General features: G+C 42.3%; 29 non-coding genes across 29 annotated transcripts; all 29 read left to right on the forward strand.

The window, feature by feature from the left end:
* Positions 1–333: 333 nt before the first annotated feature.
* LOC140024505 (5S ribosomal RNA) lies at positions 334–452 on the forward strand. Its single transcript, XR_011828479.1, has one exon. It is a non-coding gene; the product is annotated as a 5S ribosomal RNA (ribosomal RNA).
* Positions 453–869: 417 nt separating this feature from the next.
* LOC140022140 (5S ribosomal RNA) lies at positions 870–988 on the forward strand. Its single transcript, XR_011826122.1, has one exon. It is a non-coding gene; the product is annotated as a 5S ribosomal RNA (ribosomal RNA).
* A 417-nt stretch (positions 989–1,405) lies between these two features.
* LOC140032086 (5S ribosomal RNA) lies at positions 1,406–1,524 on the forward strand. The gene has a single exon (XR_011836012.1). It is a non-coding gene; the product is annotated as a 5S ribosomal RNA (ribosomal RNA).
* Positions 1,525–1,942: 418 nt separating this feature from the next.
* On the forward strand, positions 1,943–2,061 carry LOC140022006 (5S ribosomal RNA). Its single transcript, XR_011825988.1, has one exon. It is a non-coding gene; the product is annotated as a 5S ribosomal RNA (ribosomal RNA).
* A 415-nt stretch (positions 2,062–2,476) lies between these two features.
* Positions 2,477–2,595, forward strand: LOC140024507 (5S ribosomal RNA). The gene has a single exon (XR_011828480.1). It is a non-coding gene; the product is annotated as a 5S ribosomal RNA (ribosomal RNA).
* A 416-nt stretch (positions 2,596–3,011) lies between these two features.
* LOC140022141 (5S ribosomal RNA) lies at positions 3,012–3,130 on the forward strand. Its single transcript, XR_011826123.1, has one exon. It is a non-coding gene; the product is annotated as a 5S ribosomal RNA (ribosomal RNA).
* A 417-nt stretch (positions 3,131–3,547) lies between these two features.
* On the forward strand, positions 3,548–3,666 carry LOC140032087 (5S ribosomal RNA). Its single transcript, XR_011836013.1, has one exon. It is a non-coding gene; the product is annotated as a 5S ribosomal RNA (ribosomal RNA).
* Positions 3,667–4,083: 417 nt separating this feature from the next.
* LOC140032409 (5S ribosomal RNA) lies at positions 4,084–4,202 on the forward strand. Its single transcript, XR_011836335.1, has one exon. It is a non-coding gene; the product is annotated as a 5S ribosomal RNA (ribosomal RNA).
* A 415-nt stretch (positions 4,203–4,617) lies between these two features.
* Positions 4,618–4,736, forward strand: LOC140022142 (5S ribosomal RNA). Its single transcript, XR_011826124.1, has one exon. It is a non-coding gene; the product is annotated as a 5S ribosomal RNA (ribosomal RNA).
* Positions 4,737–5,153: 417 nt separating this feature from the next.
* On the forward strand, positions 5,154–5,272 carry LOC140022143 (5S ribosomal RNA). Its single transcript, XR_011826125.1, has one exon. It is a non-coding gene; the product is annotated as a 5S ribosomal RNA (ribosomal RNA).
* A 417-nt stretch (positions 5,273–5,689) lies between these two features.
* On the forward strand, positions 5,690–5,808 carry LOC140032088 (5S ribosomal RNA). Its single transcript, XR_011836014.1, has one exon. It is a non-coding gene; the product is annotated as a 5S ribosomal RNA (ribosomal RNA).
* Positions 5,809–6,226: 418 nt separating this feature from the next.
* Positions 6,227–6,345, forward strand: LOC140022008 (5S ribosomal RNA). The gene has a single exon (XR_011825990.1). It is a non-coding gene; the product is annotated as a 5S ribosomal RNA (ribosomal RNA).
* Positions 6,346–6,759: 414 nt separating this feature from the next.
* On the forward strand, positions 6,760–6,878 carry LOC140024049 (5S ribosomal RNA). Its single transcript, XR_011828021.1, has one exon. It is a non-coding gene; the product is annotated as a 5S ribosomal RNA (ribosomal RNA).
* Positions 6,879–7,294: 416 nt separating this feature from the next.
* Positions 7,295–7,413, forward strand: LOC140031705 (5S ribosomal RNA). The gene has a single exon (XR_011835628.1). It is a non-coding gene; the product is annotated as a 5S ribosomal RNA (ribosomal RNA).
* A 412-nt stretch (positions 7,414–7,825) lies between these two features.
* LOC140024508 (5S ribosomal RNA) lies at positions 7,826–7,944 on the forward strand. The gene has a single exon (XR_011828481.1). It is a non-coding gene; the product is annotated as a 5S ribosomal RNA (ribosomal RNA).
* A 417-nt stretch (positions 7,945–8,361) lies between these two features.
* Positions 8,362–8,480, forward strand: LOC140022145 (5S ribosomal RNA). Its single transcript, XR_011826127.1, has one exon. It is a non-coding gene; the product is annotated as a 5S ribosomal RNA (ribosomal RNA).
* A 417-nt stretch (positions 8,481–8,897) lies between these two features.
* On the forward strand, positions 8,898–9,016 carry LOC140021906 (5S ribosomal RNA). Its single transcript, XR_011825887.1, has one exon. It is a non-coding gene; the product is annotated as a 5S ribosomal RNA (ribosomal RNA).
* Positions 9,017–9,433: 417 nt separating this feature from the next.
* On the forward strand, positions 9,434–9,552 carry LOC140024509 (5S ribosomal RNA). Its single transcript, XR_011828482.1, has one exon. It is a non-coding gene; the product is annotated as a 5S ribosomal RNA (ribosomal RNA).
* A 416-nt stretch (positions 9,553–9,968) lies between these two features.
* Positions 9,969–10,087, forward strand: LOC140031707 (5S ribosomal RNA). Its single transcript, XR_011835630.1, has one exon. It is a non-coding gene; the product is annotated as a 5S ribosomal RNA (ribosomal RNA).
* A 412-nt stretch (positions 10,088–10,499) lies between these two features.
* Positions 10,500–10,618, forward strand: LOC140022146 (5S ribosomal RNA). Its single transcript, XR_011826128.1, has one exon. It is a non-coding gene; the product is annotated as a 5S ribosomal RNA (ribosomal RNA).
* A 415-nt stretch (positions 10,619–11,033) lies between these two features.
* Positions 11,034–11,152, forward strand: LOC140022147 (5S ribosomal RNA). The gene has a single exon (XR_011826129.1). It is a non-coding gene; the product is annotated as a 5S ribosomal RNA (ribosomal RNA).
* A 416-nt stretch (positions 11,153–11,568) lies between these two features.
* On the forward strand, positions 11,569–11,687 carry LOC140032281 (5S ribosomal RNA). Its single transcript, XR_011836206.1, has one exon. It is a non-coding gene; the product is annotated as a 5S ribosomal RNA (ribosomal RNA).
* A 412-nt stretch (positions 11,688–12,099) lies between these two features.
* Positions 12,100–12,218, forward strand: LOC140024510 (5S ribosomal RNA). Its single transcript, XR_011828483.1, has one exon. It is a non-coding gene; the product is annotated as a 5S ribosomal RNA (ribosomal RNA).
* Positions 12,219–12,635: 417 nt separating this feature from the next.
* LOC140022148 (5S ribosomal RNA) lies at positions 12,636–12,754 on the forward strand. Its single transcript, XR_011826130.1, has one exon. It is a non-coding gene; the product is annotated as a 5S ribosomal RNA (ribosomal RNA).
* A 416-nt stretch (positions 12,755–13,170) lies between these two features.
* LOC140032089 (5S ribosomal RNA) lies at positions 13,171–13,289 on the forward strand. Its single transcript, XR_011836015.1, has one exon. It is a non-coding gene; the product is annotated as a 5S ribosomal RNA (ribosomal RNA).
* Positions 13,290–13,707: 418 nt separating this feature from the next.
* LOC140022009 (5S ribosomal RNA) lies at positions 13,708–13,826 on the forward strand. The gene has a single exon (XR_011825991.1). It is a non-coding gene; the product is annotated as a 5S ribosomal RNA (ribosomal RNA).
* Positions 13,827–14,241: 415 nt separating this feature from the next.
* Positions 14,242–14,360, forward strand: LOC140022149 (5S ribosomal RNA). Its single transcript, XR_011826131.1, has one exon. It is a non-coding gene; the product is annotated as a 5S ribosomal RNA (ribosomal RNA).
* A 416-nt stretch (positions 14,361–14,776) lies between these two features.
* On the forward strand, positions 14,777–14,895 carry LOC140032282 (5S ribosomal RNA). The gene has a single exon (XR_011836207.1). It is a non-coding gene; the product is annotated as a 5S ribosomal RNA (ribosomal RNA).
* Positions 14,896–15,307: 412 nt separating this feature from the next.
* On the forward strand, positions 15,308–15,426 carry LOC140024511 (5S ribosomal RNA). Its single transcript, XR_011828485.1, has one exon. It is a non-coding gene; the product is annotated as a 5S ribosomal RNA (ribosomal RNA).
* The last annotated feature ends 124 nt before the right edge of the window (positions 15,427–15,550 follow it).

Genomic DNA, 15,550 nt, shown 5'->3' on the forward strand with positions numbered 1-15,550 from the left:
TATATTTTGCTTCTTCTCGAAGCATGAAGGCGGATCTGAAGCGAGACAAATCAGGAACGGTACGGCTCGATCAAAGCCCGAATCGTCGCTCAAATTTGTCGGCGCAAATGTATCAGCGCAAGCGTGAAGGATTGATTTCATGATAATTTAGAGTTGCGGGATAATGGAAAAAAACAGGGGGCAAATCAATATAAAAAAAATTATGAAAGCAAATAAATAAAAGGATAATAGGAAAATGCTTGAATTGACGCTTAAAATGAATTTTGGTCTAGAAAAGCCACACTGCTTCGCAGGACGAGGTAGTTTAAAAGAATAAAGCGAAAGGAATATGGCGGGTGCGATCATACCAGCACTAATGCACCGGATCCCATCAGAACATCGAAATTAAGCGTGTTTGGGCGAGAGTAGTACTTGGATTGGTGACCCCCTGGGAAGTCCTCGTGTTGCACCCCTCTCTTTTTTGTTTCGAAATCCAAATTTCCTATTCGTTCTTTATCATGTAGTAATTTAGCTCTGTCGGAACGATTGCTTAATATTTTGCTTCTTGTCGAAGCGTGAAGGAGGATCTGAAGGCGCGAGACAAATCAGGAACGGTACGGTTCGATCAAAGCCCGGATCGTCGCTCAAATTTGTCGGCGCAAATGTATCAGCGCAAGCGTGAAGGATTGATTTCATGATAATTTAGAGTTGCGGGATGATGGAAAAAAAAAGGGGGCAAATCAATAACAAAAAAAAAATATGAAAGCAAATAAATAAAAGGATAATAGGAAAATGCTTGAATTGACGCTTAAAATGAATTTCGGTCTAGAAAAGCCACACTGCTTCGCAGGACGGGGTAGTTTAAAAGAATAAAGCGAAAGGAATATGGCGGGTGCGATCATACCAGCACTAATGCACCGGATCCCATCAGAACTTCGAAATTAAGCGTGTTTGGGCGAGAGTAGTACTTGGATTGGTGACCCCCTGGGAAGTCCTCGTGTTGCACCCCTCTCTTTTTTGTTTCGAAATCCAAATTTCCTATTCGGTCTTTATCCAATAGTAATTTAGTTCCGTCGGAACGATTGCTTAATATTTTGCTTCTTGTCGAAGTGTGAAGGAGGATCTGAAGGCGCGAGACAAATCAGGAACGGTACGGTTCGATCAAAGCCCGGATCGTCGCTCAAATTTGTCGGCGCAAATGTATCAGCGCAAGCGTGAAGGATTGATTTCATGATAATTTAGAGTTGCGGGATGATGGAAAAAAACAGGGGGCAAATCAATAACAAAAAAAAAATATGAAAGCAAATAAACAAAAAGGTAAGAGAAAAATGCTTGAATTGACGCTTAAAATGAATTTCGGTCTAGAAAAGCCACACTGCTTCGCAGGACGGGATGGTTTAAAAGAATAAAGCGAAAGGAACATGGCGGGTGCGATCATACCAGCACTAATGCACCGGATCCCATCAGAACTCCGAAGTTAAGCATGCTTGGGCGAGAGTAGTACTAGGATGGGTGACCCCTTGGGAATTCCTCTTGTTGCACCCCTCTTTTTTTTGTTTCGAAATCCAAATTTCCTATTCGTTCTTTATCCTGTAGTAATTTAGCTCCGTCGGAACGATTGCTTAAAATTTTGCTTCTTGTCGAAGCGTGAAGGAGGATCTGAAGGCGCGAGACAAATCAGGAACGGTACGGCTCGATCAAAGCCCGGATCGTCGCTCAAATTTGTCGGCGCAAATGTATCAGCGCAAGCGTGAAGGATTGATTTCATGATAATTTAGAGCTGCGGGATGATGGAAAAAAACAGGGGGCAAATCAATAACAAAAAAAAAAATATGAAAGCAAATAAATAAAAGGATAATAGGAAAATGCTTGAATTGACGCTTAAAATGAATTTCGGTCTAGAAAAGCCACACTGCTTCGCAGGACGGGGTAGTTTAAAAGAATAAAGCGAAAGGAACATGGCGAGTGTGATCATACCAGCACTAATGCACCGGATCCCATCAGAACTCCGAAGTTAAGCATGCTTGGGCGAGAGTAGTACTAGGAAGGGTGACCCCCTGGGAATTCCTCTTGTTGCACCCCTCTCTTTTTAGTTTCGAAATTCAAATTTTCTATTCGTTCTTTATCCTGTAGTAATTTAGGTCCTTCGGAACGATTGCTTCATATTTTGCTTTTTCTCGAAGCATGAAGGCGGATCTGAAGGCGCGAGACAAATCAGGAACGGTACGGCTCGATCAAAGCCCGGATCGTCGCTCAAATTTATCGGCGCAAATGTATCAGCGCAAGCGTGAAGGATTGATTTCATGATAATTTAGAGTTGCGGGATGATGGAAAAAAACAGGGGGCAAATCAATAACAAAAAAAATATGAAAGCAAATAAATAAAAGGATAATAGGAAAATGCTTGAATTGACGCTTAAAATGAATTTCGGTCTAGAAAATCAACACTGCTTCGCAGGACGGGGTAGTTTAAAAGAATAAAGCGAAAGGAATATGGCGGGTGCGATCATACCAGCACTAATGCACCGGATCCCATCAGAACATCGAAATTAAGCGTGTTTGGGCGAGAGTAGTACTTGGATTGGTGACCCCCTGGGAAGTCCTCGTGTTGCACCCCTCTCTTTTTTGTTTCGAAATCCAAATTTCCTATTCGTTCTTTATCCTGCAGTAATTTAGCTCCGTCGGAACGATTGCTTAATATTTTGCTTCTTGTCGAAGCGTGAAGGAGGATCTGAAGGCGCGATACAAATCAGGAACGGTACGGCTCGATCAAAGCCCGGATCGTCGCTCAAATTTGTCGGCGCAAATGTATCAGCGCAAGCGTGAATGATTGATTTCATGATAATTTAGAGTTGCGGGATGATGGAAAAAAATAGGGGGCAAATCAATAACAAAAAAAAATATGAAAGCAAATAAATAAAAGGATAATTGGAAAATGCTTGAATTGACGCTTAAAATGAATTTCGGTCTAGAAAAGCCACACTGCTTCGCAGGACGGGGTAGTTTAAAAGAATAAAGCGAAAGGAATATGGCGGGTGCGATCATACCAGCACTAATGCACCGGATCCCATCAGAACTTCGAAATTAAGCGTGTTTGGGCGAGAGTAGTACTTGGATTGGTGACCCCCTGGGAAGTCCTCGTGTTGCACCCCTCTCTTTTTTGTTTCGAAATCCAAATTTCCTATTCGGTCTTTATCCAATAGTAATTTAGTTCCGTCGGAACGATTGCTTAATATTTTGCTTCTTGTCGAAGTGTGAAGGAGGATCTGAAGGCGCGAGACAAATCAGGAACGGTACGGTTCGATCAAAGCCCGGATCGTCGCTCAAATTTGTCGGCGCAAATGTATCAGCGCAAGCGTGAAGGATTGATTTCATGATAATTTAGAGTTGCGGGATGATGGAAAAAAACAGGGGGCAAATCAATAACAAAAAAAAAATATGAAAGCAAATAAACAAAAAGGTAAGAGAAAAATGCTTGAATTGACGCTTAAAATGAATTTCGGTCTAGAAAAGCCACACTGCTTCGCAGGACGGGATGGTTTAAAAGAATAAAGCGAAAGGAACATGGCGGGTGCGATCATACCAGCACTAATGCACCGGATCCCATCAGAACTCCGAAGTTAAGCATGCTTGGGCGAGAGTAGTACTAGGATGGGTGACCCCTTGGGAATTCCTCTTGTTGCACCCCTCTTTTTTTTGTTTCGAAATCCAAATTTCCTATTCGTTCTTTATCCTGTAGTAATTTAGCTCCGTCGGAACGATTGCTTAATATTTTGCTTCTTGTCGAAGCGTGAAGGAGGATCTGAAGGCGCGAGACAAATCAGGAACGGTACGGCTCGATCAAAGCCCGGATCGTCGCTCAAATTTGTCGGCGCAAATGTATCAGCGCAAGCGTGAAGGATTGATTTCATGATAATTTAGAGCTGCGGGATGATGGAAAAAAACAGGGGGCAAATCAATAACAAAAAAAAAATATGAAAGCAAATAAATAAAAGGATAATAGGAAAATGCTTGAATTGACGCTTAAAATGAATTTCGGTCTAGAAAAGCCACACTGCTTCGCAGGACGGGGTAGTTTAAAAGAATAAAGCGAAAGGAACATGGCGAGTGTGATCATACCAGCACTAATGCACCGGATCCCATCAGAACTCCGAAGTTAAGCGTGTTTGGGCGAGAGTAGTACTTGGATTGGTGACCCCCTGGGAAGTCCTCGTGTTGCACCCCTCTCTTTTTTGTTTCGAAATTCAAATTTTCTATTCGTTCTTTATCCTGTAGTAATTTAGGTCCTTCGGAACGATTGCTTCATATTTTGCTTTTTCTCGAAGCATGAAGGCGGATCTGAAGGCGCGAGACAAATCAGGAACGGTACGGCTCGATCAAAGCCCGGATCGTCGCTCAAATTTATCGGCGCAAATGTATCAGCGCAAGCGTGAAGGATTGATTTCATGATAATTTAGAGTTGCGGGATGATGGAAAAAAACAGGGGGCAAATCTATAACAAAAAAAATATGAAAGCAAATAAATAAAAGGATAATAGGAAAATGCTTGAATTGACGCTTAAAATGAATTTCGGTCTAGAAAATCAACACTGCTTCGCAGGACGGGGTAGTTTAAAAGAATAAAGCGAAAGGAATATGGCGGGTGCGATCATACCAGCACTAATGCACCGGATCCCATCAGAACTTCGAAATTAAGCGTGTTTGGGCGAGAGTAGTACTTGGATTGGTGACCCCCTGGGAAGTCCTCGTGTTGCACCCCTCTCTTTTTTGTTTCGAAATCCAAATTTCCTATTCGTTCTTTATCCTGCAGTAATTTAGCTCCGTCGGAACGATTGCTTAATATTTTGCTTCTTGTCGAAGCGTGAAGGAGGATCTGAAGGCGCGAGACAAATCAGGAACGGTACGGTTCGATCAAAGCCCGGATCGTCGCTCAAATTTGTCGGCGCAAATGTATCAGCGCAAGCGTGAAGGATTGATTTCATGATAATTTAGAGTTGCGGGATGATGGAAAAAAACAGGGGGCAAATCAATAACAAAAAAAAAATATGAAAGCAAATAAATAAAAGGATAATAGGAAAATGCTTGAATTGACGCTTAAAATGAATTTCGGTCTAGAAAAGCCACACTGCTTCGCAGGACGGGGTAGTTTAAAAGAATAAAGCGAAAGGAATATGGCGGGTGCGATCATACCAGCACTAATGCACCGGATCCCATCAGAACTTCGAAATTAAGCGTGTTTGGGCGAGAGTAGTACTTGGATTGGTGACCCCCTGGGAAGTCCTCGTGTTGCACCCCTCTCTTTTTTGTTTCGAAATCCAAATTTCCTATTCGGTCTTTATCCAATAGTAATTTAGTTCCGTCGGAACGATTGCTTAATATTTTGCTTCTTGTCGAAGTGTGAAGGAGGATCTGAAGGCGCGAGACAAATCAGGAACGGTACGGTTCGATCAAAGCCCGGATCGTCGCTCAAATTTGTCGGCGCAAATGTATCAGCGCAAGCGTGAAGGATTGATTTCATGATAATTTAGAGTTGCGGGATGATGGAAAAAAACAGGGGGCAAATCAATAACAAAAAAAAAATATGAAAGCAAATAAACAAAAAGGTAAGAGAAAAATGCTTGAATTGACGCTTAAAATGAATTTCGGTCTAGAAAAGCCACACTGCTTCGCAGGACGGGATGGTTTAAAAGAATAAAGCGAAAGGAACATGGCGGGTGCGATCATACCAGCACTAATGCACCGGATCCCATCAGAACTCCGAAGTTAAGCATGCTTGGGCGAGAGTAGTACTAGGATGGGTGACCCCTTGGGAATTCCTCTTGTTGCACCCCTCTTTTTTTTGTTTCGAAATCCAAATTTCCTATTCGTTCTTTATCCTGTAGTAATTTAGCTCCGTCGGAACGATTGCTTAATATTTTGCTTCTTGTCGAAGCGTGAAGGAGGATCTGAAGGCGCGAGACAAATCAGGAACGGTACGGCTCGATCAAAGCCCGGATCGTCGCTCAAATTTGTCGGCGCAAATGTATCAGCGCAAGCGTGAAGGATTGATTTCATGATAATTTAGAGCTGCGGGATGATGGAAAAAAACAGGGGGCAAATCAATAACAAAAAAAAAAATATGAAAGCAAATAAATAAAAGGATAATAGGAAAATGCTTGAATTGACGCTTAAAATGAATTTCGGTCTAGAAAAGCCACACTGCTTCGCAGGACGGGGTAGTTTAAAAGAATAAAGCGAAAGGAACATGGCGAGTGTGATCATACCAGCACTAATGCACCGGATCCCATCAGAACTCCGAAGTTAAGCATGCTTGGGCGAGAGTAGTACTAGGAAGGGTGACCCCCTGGGAATTCCTCTTGTTGCACCCCTCTCTTTTTTGTTTCGAAATTCAAATTTTCTATTCGTTCTTTATCCTGTAGTAATTTAGGTCCTTCGGAACGATTGCTTCATATTTTGCTTTTTCTCGAAGCATGAAGGCGGATCTGAAGGCGCGAGACAAATCAGGAACGGTACGGCTCGATCAAAGCCCGGATCGTCGCTCAAATTTATCGGCGCAAATGTATCAGCGCAAGCGTGAAGGATTGATTCATGATAATTTAGAGTTGCGGGATGATGGAAAAAAACAGGGGGCAAATCAATAACAAAAAAAATATGAAAGCAAATAAATAAAAGGATAATAGGAAAATGCTTGAATTGACGCTTAAAATGAATTTCGGTCTAGAAAATCAACACTGCTTCGCAGGACGGGGTAGTTTAAAAGAATAAAGCGAAAGGAATATGGCGGGTGCGATCATACCAGCACTAATGCACCGGATCCCATCAGAACTTCGAAATTAAGCGTGTTTGGGCGAGAGTAGTACTTGGATTGGTGACCCCCTGGGAAGTCCTCGTGTTGTACCCCTCTCTTTTTTGTTTCGAAATCCAAATTTCCTATTCGTTCTTTATCCTGCAGTAATTTAGCTCCGTCGGAACGATTGCTTAATATTTTGCTTCTTGTCGAAGCGTGAAGGAGGATCTGAAGGCGCGATACAAATCAGGAACGGTACGGCTCGATCAAAGCCCGGATCGTCGCTCAAATTTGTCGGCGCAAATGTATCAGCGCAAGCGTGAATGATTGATTTCATGATAATTTAGAGTTGCGGGATGATGGAAAAAAACAGGGGGCAAATCAATAACAAAAAAAAATATGAAAGCAAATAAATAAAAGGATAATAGGAAAATGCTTGAATTGACGCTTAAAATGAATTTCGGTCTAGAAAAGCCACACTGCTTCGCAGGACGGGGTAGTTTAAAAGAATAAAGCGAAAGGAACATGGCGGGTGCGATCATACCAGCACTAATGCACCGGATCCCATCAGAACTCCGAAGTTAAGCATGCTTGGGCGAGAGTAGTACTAGGATGGGTGACCCCCTGGGAAGTCCTCTTGTTGCACCCCTCTCTTTTTTGTTTCGAAATCCAAATTTCCTATTCGTTCTTTATCCTGTAGTAATTTAGGTCCTTCGGAACGATTGCTTTATATTTTGCTTCTTCTCGAAGCATGAAGGCGGATCTGAAGCGAGACAAATCAGGAACGGTACGGCTCGATCAAAGCCCGAATCGTCGCTCAAATTTGTCGGCGCAAATGTATCAGCGCAAGCGTGAAGGATTGATTTCATGATAATTTAGAGTTGCGGGATAATGGAAAAAAACAGCGGGCAAATCAATATAAAAAAAATTATGAAAGCAAATAAATAAAAGGATAATAGGAAAATGCTTGAATTGACGCTTAAAATGAATTTTGGTCTAGAAAAGCCACACTGCTTCGCAGGACGAGATAGTTTAAAAGAATAAAGCGAAAGGAATATGGCGGGTGCGATCATACCAGCACTAATGCACCGGATCCCATCAGAACATCGAAATTAAGCGTGTTTGGGCGAGAGTAGTACTTGGATTGGTGACCCCCTGGGAAGTCCTCGTGTTGCACCCCTCTCTTTTTTGTTTCGAAATCCAAATTTCCTATTCGTTCTTTATCATGTAGTAATTTAGCTCTGTCGGAACGATTGCTTAATATTTTGCTTCTTGTCGAAGCGTGAAGGAGGATCTGAAGGCGCGAGACAAATCAGGAACGGTACGGTTCGATCAAAGCCCGGATCGTCGCTCAAATTTGTCGGCGCAAATGTATCAGCGCAAGCGTGAAGGATTGATTTCATGATAATTTAGAGTTGCGGGATGATGGAAAAAAAAAGGGGGCAAATCAATAACAAAAAAAAAATATGAAAGCAAATAAATAAAAGGATAATAGGAAAATGCTTGAATTGACGCTTAAAATGAATTTCGGTCTAGAAAAGCCACACTGCTTCGCAGGACGGGGTAGTTTAAAAGAATAAAGCGAAAGGAATATGGCGGGTGCGATCATACCAGCACTAATGCACCGGATCCCATCAGAACTTCGAAATTAAGCGTGTTTGGGCGAGAGTAGTACTTGGATTGGTGACCCCCTGGGAAGTCCTCGTGTTGCACCCCTCTCTTTTTTGTTTCGAAATCCAAATTTCCTATTCGGTCTTTATCCAATAGTAATTTAGTTCCGTCGGAACGATTGCTTAATATTTTGCTTCTTGTCGAAGTGTGAAGGAGGATCTGAAGGCGCGAGACAAATCAGGAACGGTACGGTTCGATCAAAGCCCGGATCGTCGCTCAAATTTGTCGGCGCAAATGTATCAGCGCAAGCGTGAAGGATTGATTTCATGATAATTTAGAGTTGCGGGATGATGGAAAAAAACAGGGGGCAAATCAATAACAAAAAAAAAATATGAAAGCAAATAAACAAAAAGGTAAGAGAAAAATGCTTGAATTGACGCTTAAAATGAATTTCGGTCTAGAAAAGCCACACTGCTTCGCAGGACGGGATGGTTTAAAAGAATAAAGCGAAAGGAACATGGCGGGTGCGATCATACCAGCACTAATGCACCGGATCCCATCAGAACTCCGAAGTTAAGCATGCTTGGGCGAGAGTAGTACTTGGATTGGTGACCCCCTGGGAAGTCCTCTTGTTGCACCCCTCTTTTTTTTGTTTCGAAATCCAAATTTCCTATTCGTTCTTTATCCTGTAGTAATTTAGCTCCGTCGGAACGATTGCTTAATATTTTGCTTCTTGTCGAAGCGTGAAGGAGGATCTGAAGGCGCGAGACAAATCAGGAACGGTACGGCTCGATCAAAGCCCGGATCGTCGCTCAAATTTGTCGGCGCAAATGTATCAGCGCAAGCGTGATGGATTGATTTCATGATAATTTAGAGTTGCGGGATGATGGAAAAAAACAGGGGGCAAATCAATAACAAAAAAAAAATATGAAAGCAAATAAATAAACGGATAATAGGAAAATGCTTGAATTGACGCTTAAAATGAATTTCGGTCTAGAAAAGCCACACTGCTTCGCAGGACGGGGTAGTTTAAAAGAATAAAGCGAAAGGAATATGGCGGGTGCGATCATACCAGCACTAATGCACCGGATCCCATCAGAACATCGAAATTAAGCGTGTTTGGGCGAGAGTAGTACTTGGATTGGTGACCCCCTGGGAAGTCCTCGTGTTGCACCCCTCTCTTTTTTGTTTCGAAATCCAAATTTCCTATTCGTTCTTTATCCTGTAGTAATTTAGCTCCGTCGGAACGATTGCTTAATATTTTGCTTCTTGTCGAAGCGTGAAGGAGGATCTGAAGGCGCGAGACAAATCAGGAACGGTACGGCTCGATCAAAGCCCGGATCGTCGCTCAAATTTGTCGGCGCAAATGTATCAGCGCAAGCGTGAAGGATTGATTTCATGATAATTTAGAGTTGCGGGATGATGGAAAAAAACAGGGGGCAAATCAATAACAAAAAAAAATATGAAAGCAAATAAATAAAAGGATAATAGGAAAATGCTTGAATTGACGCTTAAAATGAATTTCGGTCTAGAAAAGCCACACTGCTTCGCAGGACGGGGTAGTTTAAAAGAATAAAGCGAAAGGAACATGGCGGGTGCGATCATACCAGCACTAATGCACCGGATCCCATCAGAACTCCGAAGTTAAGCATGCTTGGGCGAGAGTAGTACTAGGATGGGTGACCCCCTGGGAAGTCCTCTTGTTGCACCCCTCTCTTTTTTGTTTCGAAATTCAAATTTTCTATTCGTTCTTTATCCTGTAGTAATTTAGGTCCTTCGGAACGATTGCTTTATATTTTGCTTCTTCTCGAAGCATGAAGGCGGATCTGAAGCGAGACAAATCAGGAACGGTACGGCTCGATCAAAGCCCGAATCGTCGCTCAAATTTGTCGGCGCAAATGTATCAGCGCAAGCGTGAAGGATTGATTTCATGATAATTTAGAGTTGCGGGATGATGGAAAAAAACAGGGGGCAAATCAATATAAAAAAAATTATGAAAGCAAATAAATAAAAGGATAATAGGAAAATGCTTGAATTGACGCTTAAAATGAATTTCGGTCTAGAAAAGCCACACTGCTTCGCAGGACGGGGTAGTTTAAAAGAATAAAGCGAAAGGAATATGGCGGGTGCGATCATACCAGCACTAATGCACCGGATCCCATCAGAACTTCGAAATTAAGCGTGTTTGGGCGAGAGTAGTACTTGGATTGGTGACCCCCTGGGAAGTCCTCGTGTTGCACCCCTCTCTTTTTTGTTTCGAAATCCAAATTTCCTATTCGTTCTTTATCCTGCAGTAATTTAGCTCCGTCGGAACGATTGCTTAATATTTTGCTTCTTGTCGAAGCGTGAAGGAGGATCTGAAGGCGCGATACAAATCAGGAACGGTACGGCTCGATCAAAGCCCGGATCGTCGCTCAAATTTGTCGGCGCAAATGTATCAGCGCAAGCGTGAATGATTGATTTCATGATAATTTAGAGTTGCGGGATGATGGAAAAAAACAGGGGGCAAATCAATAACAAAAAAAATATGAAAGCAAATAAATAAAAGGATAATAGGAAAATGCTTGAATTGACGCTTAAAATGAATTTCGGTCTAGAAAATCAACACTGCTTCGCAGGACGGGGTAGTTTAAAAGAATAAAGCGAAAGGAATATGGCGGGTGCGATCATACCAGCACTAATGCACCGGATCCCATCAGAACTTCGAAATTAAGCGTGTTTGGGCGAGAGTAGTACTTGGATTGGTGACCCCCTGGGAAGTCCTCGTGTTGCACCCCTCTCTTTTTTGTTTCGAAATCCAAATTTCCTATTCGTTCTTTATCCTGCAGTAATTTAGCTCCGTCGGAACGATTGCTTAATATTTTGCTTCTTGTCGAAGCGTGAAGGAGGATCTGAAGGCGCGATACAAATCAGGAACGGTACGGCTCGATCAAAGCCCGGATCGTCGCTCAAATTTGTCGGCGCAAATGTATCAGCGCAAGCGTGAATGATTGATTTCATGATAATTTAGAGTTGCGGGATGATGGAAAAAAACAGGGGGCAAATCAATAACAAAAAAAAATATGAAAGCAAATAAATAAAAGGATAATAGGAAAATGCTTGAATTGACGCTTAAAATGAATTTCGGTCTAGAAAAGCCACACTGCTTCGCAGGACGGGGTAGTTTAAAAGAATAAAGCGAAAGGAACATGGCGGGTGCGATCATACCAGCACTAATGCACCGGATCCCATCAGAACTCCGAAGTTAAGCATGCTTGGGCGAGAGTAGTACTAGGATGGGTGATCCCCTGGGAAGTCCTCTTGTTGCACCCCTCTCTTTTTTGTTTCGAAATTCAAATTTTCTATTCGTTCTTTATCCTGTAGTAATTTAGGTCCTTCGGAACGATTGCTTTATATTTTGCTTCTTCTCGAAGCATGAAGGCGGATCTGAAGCGAGACAAATCAGGAACGGTACGGCTCGATCAAAGCCCGAATCGTCGCTCAAATTTGTCGGCGCAAATGTATCAGCGCAAGCGTGAAGGATTGATTTCATGATAATTTAGAGTTGCGGGATAATGGAAAAAAACAGGGGGCAAATCAATATAAAAAAAATTATGAAAGCAAATAAATAAAAGGATAATAGGAAAATGCTTGAATTGACGCTTAAAATGAATTTTGGTCTAGAAAAGCCACACTGCTTCGCAGGACGAGGTAGTTTAAAAGAATAAAGCGAAAGGAATATGGCGGGTGCGATCATACCAGCACTAATGCACCGGATCCCATCAGAACATCGAAATTAAGCGTGTTTGGGCGAGAGTAGTACTTGGATTGGTGACCCCCTGGGAAGTCCTCGTGTTGCACCCCTCTCTTTTTTGTTTCGAAATCCAAATTTCCTATTCGTTCTTTATCATGTAGTAATTTAGCTCTGTCGGAACGATTGCTTAATATTTTGCTTCTTGTCGAAGCGTGAAGGAGGATCTGAAGGCGCGAGACAAATCAGGAACGGTACGGTTCGATCAAAGCCCGGATCGTCGCTCAAATTTGTCGGCGCAAATGTATCAGCGCAAGCGTGAAGGATTGATTTCATGATAATTTAGAGTTGCGGGATGATGGAAAAAAAAAGGGGGCAAATCAATAACAAAAAAAAAATATGAAAGCAAATAAATAAAAGGATAATAGGAAAATGCTTGAATTGACGCTTAAAATGAATTTCGGTCTAGAAAAGCCACACTGCTTCGCAGGACGGGGTAGTTTAAAAGAATAAAGCGAAAGGAATATGGCGGGTGCGATCATACCAGCACTAATGCACCGGATCCCATCAGAACTTCGAAATTAAGCGTGTTTGGGCGAGAGTAGTACTTGGATTGGTGACCCCCTGGGAAGTCCTCGTGTTGCACCCCTCTCTTTTTTGTTTCGAAATCCAAATTTCCTATTCGGTCTTTATCCAATAGTAATTTAGTTCCGTCGGAACGATTGCTTAATATTTTGCTTCTTGTCGAAGTGTGAAGGAGGATCTGAAGGCGCGAGACAAATCAGGAACGGTACGGTTCGATCAAAGCCCGGATCGTCGCTCAAATTTGTCGGCGCAAATGTATCAGCGCAAGCGTGAAGGATTGATTTCATGATAATTTAGAGTTGCGGGATGATGGAAAAAAACAGGGGGCAAATCAATAACAAAAAAAAATATGAAAGCAAATAAACAAAAAGGTAAGAGAAAAATGCTTGAATTGACGCTTAAAATGAATTTCGGTCTAGAAAAGCCACACTGCTTCGCAGGACGGGATGGTTTAAAAGAATAAAGCGAAAGGAACATGGCGGGTGCGATCATACCAGCACTAATGCACCGGATCCCATCAGAACTCCGAAGTTAAGCATGCTTGGGCGAGAGTAGTACTAGGATGGGTGACCCCTTGGGAATTCCTCTTGTTGCACCCCTCTTTTTTTTGTTTCGAAATCCAAATTTCCTATTCGTTCTTTATCCTGTAGTAATTTAGCTCCGTCGGAACGATTGCTTAATATTTTGCTTCTTGTCGAAGCGTGAAGGAGGATCTGAAGGCGCGAGACAAATCAGGAACGGTACGGCTCGATCAAAGCCCGGATCGTCGCTCAAATTTGTCGGCGCAAATGTATCAGCGCAAGCGTGAAGGATTGATTTCATGATAATTTAGAGCTGCGGGATGATGGAAAAAAACAGGGGGCAAATCAATAACAAAAAAAAAAATATGAAAGCAAATAAATAAAAGGATAATAGGAAAATGCTTGAATTGACGCTTAAAATGAATTTCGGTCTAGAAAAGCCACACTGCTTCGCAGGACGGGGTAGTTTAAAAGAATAAAGCGAAAGGAACATGGCGAGTGTGATCATACCAGCACTAATGCACCGGATCCCATCAGAACTCCGAAGTTAAGCATGCTTGGGCGAGAGTAGTACTAGGAAGGGTGACCCCCTGGGAATTCCTCTTGTTGCACCCCTCTCTTTTTTGTTTCGAAATTCAAATTTTCTATTCGTTCTTTATCCTGTAGTAATTTAGGTCCTTCGGAACGATTGCTTCATATTTTGCTTTTTCTCGAAGCATGAAGGCGGATCTGAAGGCGCGAGACAAATCAGGAACGGTACGGCTCGATCAAAGCCCGGATCGTCGCTCAAATTTATCGGCGCAAATGTATCAGCGCAAGCGTGAAGGATTGATTTCATGATAATTTAGAGTTGCGGGATGATGGAAAAAAACAGGGGGCAAATCAATAACAAAAAAAATATGAAAGCAAATAAATAAAAGGATAATAGGAAAATGCTTGAATTGACGCTTAAAATGAATTTCGGTCTAGAAAATCAACACTGCTTCGCAGGACGGGGTAGTTTAAAAGAATAAAGCGAAAGGAATATGGCGGGTGCGATCATACCAGCACTAATGCACCGGATCCCATCAGAACTTCGAAATTAAGCGTGTTTGGGCGAGAGTAGTACTTGGATTGGTGACCCCCTGGGAAGTCCTCGTGTTGCACCCCTCTCTTTTTTGTTTCGAAATCCAAATTTCCTATTCGTTCTTTATCCTGCAGTAATTTAGCTCCGTCGGAACGATTGCTTAATATTTTGCTTCTTGTCGAAGCGTGAAGGAGGATCTGAAGGCGCGATACAAATCAGGAACGGTACGGCTCGATCAAAGCCCGGATCGTCGCTCAAATTTGTCGGCGCAAATGTATCAGCGCAAGCGTGAATGATTGATTTCATGATAATTTAGAGTTGCGGGATGATGGAAAAAAACAGGGGGCAAATCAATAACAAAAAAAAATATGAAAGCAAATAAATAAAAGGATAATAGGAAAATGCTTGAATTGACGCTTAAAATGAATTTCGGTCTAGAAAAGCCACACTGCTTCGCAGGACGGGGTAGTTTAAAAGAATAAAGCGAAAGGAACATGGCGGGTGCGATCATACCAGCACTAATGCACCGGATCCCATCAGAACTCCGAAGTTAAGCATGCTTGGGCGAGAGTAGTACTAGGATGGGTGATCCCCTGGGAAGTCCTCTTGTTGCACCCCTCTCTTTTTTGTTTCGAAATTCAAATTTTCTATTCGTTCTTTATCCTGTAGTAATTTAGGTCCTTCGGAACGATTGCTTTATATTTTGCTTCTTCTCGAAGCATGAAGGCGGATCTGAAGCGAGACAAATCAGGAACGGTACGGCTCGATCAAAGCCCGAATCGTCGCTCAAATTTGTCGGCGCAAATGTATCAGCGCAAGCGTGAAGGATTGATTTCATGATAATTTAGAGTTGCGGGATAATGGAAAAAAACAGGGGGCAAATCAATATAAAAAAAATTATGAAAGCAAATAAATAAAAGGATAATAGGAAAATGCTTGAATTGACGCTTAAAATGAATTTTGGTCTAGAAAAGCCACACTGCTTCGCAGGACGAGGTAGTTTAAAAGAATAAAGCGAAAGGAATATGGCGGGTGCGATCATACCAGCACTAATGCACCGGATCCCATCAGAACATCGAAATTAAGCGTGTTTGGGCGAGAGTAGTACTTGGATTGGTGACCCCCTGGGAAGTCCTCGTGTTGCACCCCTCTCTTTTTTGTTTCGAAATCCAAATTTCCTATTCGTTCTTTATCATGTAGTAATTTAGCTCTGTCGGAACGATTGCTTAATATTTTGCTTCTTGTCGAAGCGTGAAGGAGGATCTGAAGGCGC

The sequence above is a fragment of the Coffea arabica genome, chromosome 11e (assembly GCF_036785885.1).
Source record: "Coffea arabica cultivar ET-39 chromosome 11e, Coffea Arabica ET-39 HiFi, whole genome shotgun sequence".
Lineage (NCBI taxonomy): Eukaryota > Viridiplantae > Streptophyta > Magnoliopsida > Gentianales > Rubiaceae > Coffea > Coffea arabica.